The sequence below is a fragment of the Pteropus vampyrus genome, unplaced genomic scaffold (assembly GCF_000151845.1).
Source record: "Pteropus vampyrus isolate Shadow unplaced genomic scaffold, Pvam_2.0 Scaffold56, whole genome shotgun sequence".
NCBI classification, from domain to species: Eukaryota; Metazoa; Chordata; class Mammalia; order Chiroptera; family Pteropodidae; genus Pteropus; species Pteropus vampyrus.
Genome location: NW_011888837.1, coordinates 1,788,379 through 1,798,240, shown reverse-complemented (window position 1 = coordinate 1,798,240; position 9,862 = coordinate 1,788,379).

Genomic DNA, 9,862 nt, shown 5'->3' with positions numbered 1-9,862 from the left:
CATATAAGAAGTTAGTCTATTCTCAAAAAGACTATGATGACTGAGAGTTTAATGCCTCTATAGATTTTTTTAAAAAATATATTAGTTTCCTTCCTGAGTCTATACAAGCTTTCTAAGTGATGATGAAATTAAATTTGAGATTTCTTGGGCTCATCTCACTGACTTTAAACGAGGTAAAAATTATGGATGGCAGTAGATGGATAAAAGGCCTTGATTTTTTTTCTTGTATCAAGGAGTTGGTGAATCCAGAGAGTAGAGCACTAAAGATGGTTATGAGACAGATAGGCCCATTAGTGGATGGCAGTAACTAACATCAGCTCCTTCTTGGTTGAAGCAGCAATTGCCAATGCCTGCAACAGTCTTGCCAGAGTGAGTCTATTCGGAATAATGCATATTAGCAAGGTACTTATGTGCCCTGGACCTAACTGATGACTGTCATGAACACTAAATCAGGATAAGCTAGGATTGAGAATTTCCAAAGAAGTCAGGCTTCTCTAGGAGTATGGAGTAACCCTGAACAAAGAGCATCATTGGATCCTATGAGAGGCCCAAAATAAACAACTAATGAATCACAAGAATGTGCAGGACAGAAGTCCCTTAGGTAACAGACCTAAGAAGCGAGATGATAAAAAAAAAAAAAAAAATTCTGCATGTGAACTTCTAGAATAGCTTTGATAGGAACCAGGTTGGTTTTGGTGGTATCATCTTTCTTCAATGATCATAGAAATAGAAAAGGTTGCTAATCTGTAGGGTCAAGAGAAAAGGCACAATGATTTCTGAGGTGGTACATAGAAGACTGACACTAAAGATGAGAGACCCCAGGACCTCTCCACTTGCTATTCTCTCTATTTAAACTATACTTCCCCAGGCTTACCTATACCATTTGATGGCCCTAGCAAGACTGTAAATGGAGACCTGACCTGTGGCCTGCCCCTTCTCTTTCTACCTTGCCTCTGTCTCACACTGTGCATGTATTTGGACATCCTGCCTGCAAGTTCAAGATCCATCCCAACCCCTCCCCACTAGGAAACCAGTAACCTTTTGGCCACTCATCTGATCTAGGGGTGCAGAGTGGTCTACTTCAGAGGGAAGAATCTGTATATGAGGGCTGCACAGGCCCTGACATGGGCTCAGGGCCATTTAAGCATGAAGTGTGGTTTAGAAGAGGGAGGCATGGACTCTGGTGGCCACCTCCCTTGGCCCTCTTGACTCTCCTCAGTGAGAGGAGCATGATTACATGCCTGAGTGGGTCTCCCTCAAGTGCAGAGCCCAGAAGAGGGACTCTCATTGCCTGTTGCCCATTTTACCCCCAATTATCTTCATGGTTCTTTCTCTCACATCTCTTTTCACACTTTAGTAAACTGGAATAATTTGCAATTGTCGTGGTGTTTTTTCATTTCAGCTTTGGAGGCATTTACTCAACAGAGTCATCTGCAATATTTGAAGTGTAGGTACAGAGTACGTTCAGATTTCAACAGTATATGCATCTTTCCAAAATAAAAATATATATATTAACAAAAACTTTTTGAGCATGATAAGAAACAAAGACGTATGTGTCAAGAGAAGTGGACCACAAAAGAAGCCTTGGTGAAAGTAAGCCATCTGGGTCTTCAAGGTATGGGCTAATTCCTACAGAGTGAACACCTTTGACTGTGAGAGCAATTTTTCATCTCACAGAAATCATCCATGCCTTCTACCCTGGATATTTAAGGTAGTCATGGTGAGTGAAGAAGGAGGGTAAAATATCCTCTCTTTGACAATGATCCAAGGTCATATTGAACCAACTCACAGGAACTAATTGTTAAAGTTTCAGGAATTTTACAAGCCAAAATTGTTAAACTTAGACATTATTAAAAATTAACATATAAACTTATAATTAGGTAATTTACATTTAAAACAAAGTACTAAGACCTGACTACTTTCTAATTATTATGCTGTATTTTATTCTTTTCTATGCGTTAGAAGTTATTTGTATCTGTTATATGTGCATTGTGGGAATACTATAAAGTGATATACTTTTGTACTTCTCATTCTCACTCTGTGTTCTCAGAGTACAGAACTCTAAAAGTTCACAGATATGGTGGGTTTATCTCTTACCTTCTGAAGTGTATGTGTCTTGTATGTCTAGTCTGATTAACGTGATGTCATTGGTATAATGGATCAATTTAATGTTCTGTAGAACATCCAAACAATTAGATCTCTTTGGAATATATTAAGATAAAGGATAAGAGTTTAACATAGCCCCAGGGCAAGACCATGTGTGTATACTTTTGTTCATCTCACATGAATACAAACTGCTCCTGATCCTCTTCCCTGATAGGGAGAAAGAACCCATGACTTTGAGTAGGTTTCATATAGACCCCGAACAGACACACACCCTGAGATAATTATGACTTAATTCAAATGCTTATTTATTTTCAATTAACTAAAACTAATTTCTGCTTTTGTATTTATGAATTACATTCTCTGTTTTACGAGGATTTTTTTTCTCTAGCTCTCGAGTTGAATACATAAAGCACTTATTTTAATTCATATGTTGAGAAAAATCAGAGACATAATGTTTTTGGAAATTAATTACATTTTATCTCAGAGAACACAAGTTGACTCTTTCAGATATAATTAAGACAGCTTATACTGAGAGATGTTAAGAAAAAAGATTTAAGCCCTTAATTGTTTCATTTGTAAAAAATTATTTTTATGACCTGACCACATCAACATCTCAAAAAGATATTCTATTTCTTTTCATTTTTTGCTTCTTTTTTTTCTCTATTTTTATTCCCATTGCAGTTTAAGCAGTGTAGTCACTTGAAAAAGTCACTCCATTTTAAAACAAAATATCCAAGCGTTTGAAACTTCAATACAGTATATAGTAAATGTAACATTTCTAGAGTTTTTAAAGTTCAGATCTTAGTATAATAAATTGCAACAAGACAGTCAGCTAAGAATGATATTTCTAAGTTTAAAATCTGAAAATAATATCGATTTTAATTAAAATTATTGTAGTACATTTATCCAATCATTTTTTAGTCTCAAGATAAATTGTGAAAACAAAAATATTAAATATAAAATACTTTTAAGAAAAACTGCAAAAATCTGGATACTATCATATTTGTTAGAAACCTTTCTACAAAGTAGTGATTGAGTCTCAGATGCTTTTTTTTGACATAATATTTATGAATTCATGTGTGTATATTTTCTACTTTTTTCTTTTTGTTTCCCCTTTGATTTCTCTTCTTTTCATTGTCTTTTCCATCATTAATTGCATTAATTCTACTAGTTGAGGTCTAGGATTGCCACTTCTATAGCAATGGTGGCCAAAATGGAAAGAAAAAATAAAAAGAAAGCAAAGAAGAGAATGGTGAAAGTAAGAAAAGAGACAAAGATCTCTCCTAATATATTTTTATTTGTAAGTGTATCATCTTCATGAATCTTAATATTTCTTTTTCTGTTGTGAGAGCCTTCATTTTCTGGGTTTGAATGTAACCAAAGCTAAGCTTGTACTTCTTGCCTTATGACAGCCAAAAAATTGAGTGATAAGCTGTTGGGGCAAGGAAAGCAACTTTATTCAGAAAGCCAGCAAGATGAGAAGATGATACACTAGCATTCTAATGAACCATCTTAAGAAAGTACAGAATTCCATCTTCTCTTAGGTCATAAAAGGGGGAAACAGGAGGCACAAGAGGTAATTGACAACCACCGACATTTGGGCACCAGGAAGGGTCTGAGGAAGACTGTGAAACTTTTTTGTTCTTTCTCTGTTAACTCTAGTTGATGTGAGTTTGGTCACACATCTTTGATAAACGATCATTATTTTTGTATCTAATTCTCATCTCCTTGAGAGAGGCACTTTCTGGTAAGGGGTTGTTTTTGTAAAACTTAAGCTGCAAGCAGAATTCCTCTAATGATTAGCATGTCTGTATGCAAGACTAAGCAGAAGCTATTAACCTGCAATGGGAACAAAGCAGACTTGAACAAGATGAAGTCAGAGAGGTCGAGCATTTTACTCTGCTACTCAAGAATATGTGATTTAATATTGAATGGGCATAAAATTAAATCCAGATCTTAAAAATTAATGTGATGTGACTCTGGGCAAGTTTTATCAACATCTGAAGCTCAGTTTCCTCCTTCGTAAGCGGAGAGAATGCCTATCTTGCAGAGTTTTTGTAACAATTAGACATATACATATAGTGTGCCTAAGACAGAACTTGATATTCATTTATTTGTTCATTCTCATATTTGACAAATATATGAGAATCTTCTACATGCCAGGAATTATATTAGGTTCTATAGTGCACTCGAATTTTTGAGAAATAAAAATGGTATATTTCAAACCTAAAATAAGTGGTAATTATTAAAAGACTAGTAAATGTACTCCAGAAAGAAGCTTAATGATTCCAGGAGAAAGTAATGGCATGTGAGAATCAATAGTAAGCAATAAAATCATACAAACATTCATTCCACTCAAGTGTTGGCTGAAAAAAATGAAGAACAAATGAGGAAAATAAAAGCTTTCTAAAGTTATTGACATGTTCTAGCAGAGGTCATGGACATTGAGACACTCTAGATATTAGAAAATATTAAATCTGACTATAAATATCAATTCTGTTTAGTTTAAAAGTAAACATGGGAAGAATAAAAATGGAATATTTAATATTTTCCATTTAGTAGAGTAAAAATAGAGTAGAGAAGATAACCTTTCTACAAAAGGAAGGGGAGGAGGAGTGAAAAACTAGTAGAAATAGAACACAGATTAAAATGTCAAATAAAAGGGCATATCAGGTAATTATTGATAATGGAAAATTTTAAACCTGGTGTTGCAACATTTGAAAACCATGAAGGAAGGATAAAAGAATCTCAGCAGGGCCTTCACGTTATAGATTTGATGAACTTAAATAATAAATATCTTTATTCATTTGCTTTGTTAATGAAAATATTTTAACTCATGGATAAAATGAGTCTATCTATATTATATAATAAAGTAACTGAAACATTTATAAACGTCATAACACATATTGCAATCTATTAGTACATTCTTATAATATATTATTGGCCACAAATATTTCACCTACTAAAAATTAAGTTTCACTCAACTGACTTTTATTTAATAAATTTAATGGAATAGCAACAGCCCTTATTTCTTTTGTAAAAGATGAGTTTGATTCCTGTAGCCTCTTGAGTGCTTATGGCTTGTAATTTACTCTCATATATTTATATACTACAGTTCCCACTTGTCGAGTTATAGTTTTGTTTGTTCTCAAACATTTTACCTGTTTGAATGTACCTATTAAAATACCTACTAAAATAGTTGTACCTATTTTAATGACATAATTTAATTAAGTATTTATGTAAATCAACAAAATGTGAATGAGAAACACAAAAATATTTGCATGAAAATTAAATGCTTTTGAATGACATAATAAAAATTATGTAAATTAGGTGTAGGTAAAATATTTAGAAAAGATTGCAAAATCATGGAAATCTAAGGATTTTAGCATGCTTTTTGTTTTAATAAAGTATTTAAAAGATATTAAATTTATATAAAAGAGGGATAGAACTGACTTTATCATGAATGTTCTATAGCCATACTTGGAGTTTTAATGTACATAGTGAGGTGAATTTTCTGTGTTGGCAATTTTATGATGTACACTCTTTCCATATGATTATAACATAATATAATAGTTATTTCTCAAATTATTTGTGAATTTGAAAGCCTTTTTTTTTTCTCAAAATGTAACAAATTTACCCTCATTTTACCAGCAAGAGCTGACTTGTGATTAGCTAGTTGCAAGAACAATTGCAGCAGACCTATTTTGCTTTGGAATACCTGGTTAGCTTTGCCTATATAAGGAAAAGAAAGTCTACCCAAGGCCACCTTCCTAAATTAACACTGAGTTTTAAAAGGTTCATTTGTACGATTTAGGGTGTTTATATGGGTGTTCTTCTGATATAATTCCACCTTGTCATTTCATTATAGAATAGGTAGCACCTCAAATATCGGAGGAGTCATTTGAATACCCGAAGGCTTATGGCAGCCTGGCATAGTTTACTCAAAATTCAGAAAGTTCATAGCAAGCATGTGGGTGCCATTTGTTCTGAAAATCAAGGGGCTCAGTTATAAAATACACCATATTTATACTTAACCAATTATGGTATTACAAGAAAACCTGACTTCTTCTGGAAGGAGGCTACTTCACAGATTTTACAGCCAAGTATGGGGTGGGAGAACTACCAAATGCTGAAGTGTCAGCTCTACAACTTAACTCCTAAATCACCAAGTTGGGAGGAGCTTTATCAAATTTCTCTCTCCATTTCCATGTTGATTTAACAGTGGAAATTATTCTCACGTGGCCCAAATCCAGTCACTGCAGAAAGTTGGAGCTATAAAACCTGACATTCACAACTATTGTACATTATCATTTGTTTTTTTCTCAAAAATTAGCAGAATTTTGGCTTAATTTTAAAAACAAATTATGCTGGACATATTAATGATTCTTATATCCTCCTCCTCTAATGAACAACATATCCTAAGTAGTTCCTCTAAAAGATCCTCTGGTATCTTGCAGATAGATACTCATCATGTTTGTTACAAAATTTTTCCTTCTGAAAAATTTTTAAAAAATTTTAAAAGCACCTGACAGATGCCACAGAGTTGACTTCATGCTTTGCCAATACTAGGAGAGGCGGTGTGGTGGAATGAATAGTGGATAGAGTGGGGAAGTTAGGAGGTAATTGCAATAACTACCAAAGACTTAAAACCATAGGAACAAATAATTTGCCAAGTGGCAATAAAACTCCAAATATTTGGGGCCACCTACATATAAAAGGATATTATGTGTTATGTGTTTAAGGGTATAGCTGTCATTAAATAGCTGAGATATAGTTCATAACTTAGCTGAGGCATGCAGTCATTTGGTGTGGAGCAAGCTTGGCAGGGCTTCTCCAAGCTAATCTCTGGGGAAAAAGAGTTGGTTTCTGAAGCAGCACTCCTAAGGTATTTTCTGCTTTTTGATTCGATAGCACCCTGAGCACATGTCTATGATATCATTTACCACATTACATTAAAATGGCCCGCAGGTTTGCCTAAAGTTTAAGAACATGTGCTCTAGAAACTCTAGAAGAGTGCTACTTGAGATTGTTTTCTAGGTCAGGCACTTATCATTTTCCTGTTCCTCATTTTTCTTATGTGTAAAATGGGGAGTAATTATGTACTTACATCATAGGTTGAGGCGAGAGTCAAGGGAGCTATATGTATACAGTGAACTGTGACTGACATAGACAATGGCATTGCATTCTGGTGTTTGCTCATTTCTTCTACTAGGCTGAGAGGTCCTCTGAGGAAGCTGCCCTGCAGTAAGTGCTCTTCTTTGTGTTCTCCCTGAATTGTATGGGCGTTAAGGAGCTTTGTTTTTAATGGGAGAGACCATCTCATATTGTGGATTTTCTTTCTGTTTGTGGCATTCGGTGGAAAAATTGTGCTGTGGTGGGGATTAGTGGGGGAGGAGTGGATCAGAGTGATATGGCAGAAACAGGCTGACAGCTTGATGCCCACATTGAAAAGTTTTCTGTTTTCTGTCTTCCTCCTCTGCATGCCTGCTGTGTAGCTCAGAAAGAATAAAAGAATAAAAGGAGGACAGTGGCCTCTGGGTGGGGATTAAATGCGTGGGAATGTGGGAGGTAATGTGAGAAAGAGAATGGAGAGATTTGGCTGTAAAAATCTATCAAATGAAATTTTAGAAGCATTGTAGCTATTGATTTCTAATCTAGCCCTCAGGGTCAAATAGTCTGGATGAGATTTCCCAGTCACTTTGGGGTTAATGGATCTTCATGAAAATCAGACAAATGGAATCAGGAAGTTACAATTAAATACCAGGCCTCAGGAGCATCTGTATCACAGTCCTCTATGCTTCAATAGTGTTTTCTTTATCTATCTATCTGTATCATGTCATTGATTATTTTGTACTTATTACAATATGTTACAAAAAATATTACAGGATCATGACTTCTTTCTTTTTATTCCCAGCATCTAGCATAATATCTTGCAAATAATAAATACACAATACATTTTAAGAAAGAAAAATAAGAGGAAGGATAGGAAAGGAGAAGAAAGAGAAGAAAGGAAGGAAGGAAAGAAGAAAGGGAAGGAAGGAAGGAAGGAAGGAAGGAAGGAAGGAAGGAAGGAAGGAAGGAAGGAAGGAAGGAAGGAAGGAAAGAAAGAGAAAAAGAGGGAGAAAGGGAATTTCAGGCTAGTGCTTATTTTTATAGCTATTGTAAATGACGGCAGACAAATTTTCTTCTTAAAGAGCCTTAGGAAAGAGTATCATGTAATCTTTCTCAATAATGTACTCTGGAGAGTAAAAACTACTTGAACAGAGATGTTATGAAGATCATAGATCTTTATATAATCTAATCTTTATTTTGGAGAGCAATTTTTAGGAATATAAGAAATGTGTTAAAGAAATATTAATCTGATTAAATTTAGATAGTACCTATATCAAAAAAATGCCATATTCAAAAAGTGGGGGGCGGGGGAAAGTGATGTTATCCAACAAATGCTTTATGTAATGCAATTGAATGCTATTTACTATTCATCAGGAGTTTTTCTGAAATATAAATATGAACTTTGTATCTATTTTTAATTCCCTGGTATATTATAACAAACTAAGCCATTACACTTGTTAAACCAGACATCTTTTAAAATTTTCTTAGCCTCTTGAGATTGATGAATTATTTTTTGTTAAGCAATGTGGCTGCCAGTCTAATGAGATTTTGGAAGCTAAATATAAAAAGTCTCATGATTTTGAGAGAATGTAGTATACTTATTGAGAAGTGGTTTACTCAGATTCAATGATTAGCTCAACAATGTGCCATTTTTCACATATATTGCTATCTTAATAATTTCAGCTTATAAGGAGAGGCAGAACTTTCCTTGTTATTTTTATCAGGACTTGTGGAAAAATAACTTTTAAAAAAGTTTGATACTGTAAATATCTGCTAGAGATAAAATGATGATGAGAGAGAAAACACAATTTCTTCATAAGTATGTTCATTTAAAATAATATGCCAAGATTGTATAAGAAAAATATGCCACTCAATTCAAGTTCCCTTGACTATTAGGGCAGAAATCTGTTCTAGATTTTCATGATGTTTACTTCTAGACTGAGCAAATGTGAATGGGCTTGAAAATATTTTAGCAAACTCTTAAGTATGTTTATATCTTTATAAATTGTGAATACAAACGCCAATTTACAACTCTTCTTTACTATTTTAAAAGAGAAACTTGAGGCTTTTCTATGATGTCTACTCCTAGCTACATACACATTTTACATATGGAAGCATCAAACAGTGCCAGGAACACAGGCAGCATTCAATAATTGTTTGTTAAACTGAAATTAGTAATTAACCCTTAAGAAGTATTATTCGAAGGAATGAATGGATAGAAGGCCCATTAGTAATCCCTTTTTCATTGCCTGTCACAGTTATTCACTATGCATTAGCATGGAATACCAAAAATTCAGTCTTGTTCTTGGAGACTGTTCAAAGAAATAAAAAGTCTCTTTAAATTTAGTAGCTACTCCAACTTCAGGGAATGTAAATACGTACTGTATAAAGCAAATAGCACTTAATGAATGAAAACAGAACACACACTTCACCTTTACATCAACCAAGTACCTGCTTTTCTTTAAGCAGAGAATCTTGGACATTACTGTTTACATTCACTGAAAGAAAAGAAATGGTAAGTTATCATTTTTATAATGGAGAAAAGTTTATTTCATTTTCTTGGAACTTGATTGTTCAATTGATTTTTCTCATGCTTTCCAATAAAAAATAGGGATTAAACATGGAATGTTTCAATTTAAAGTGA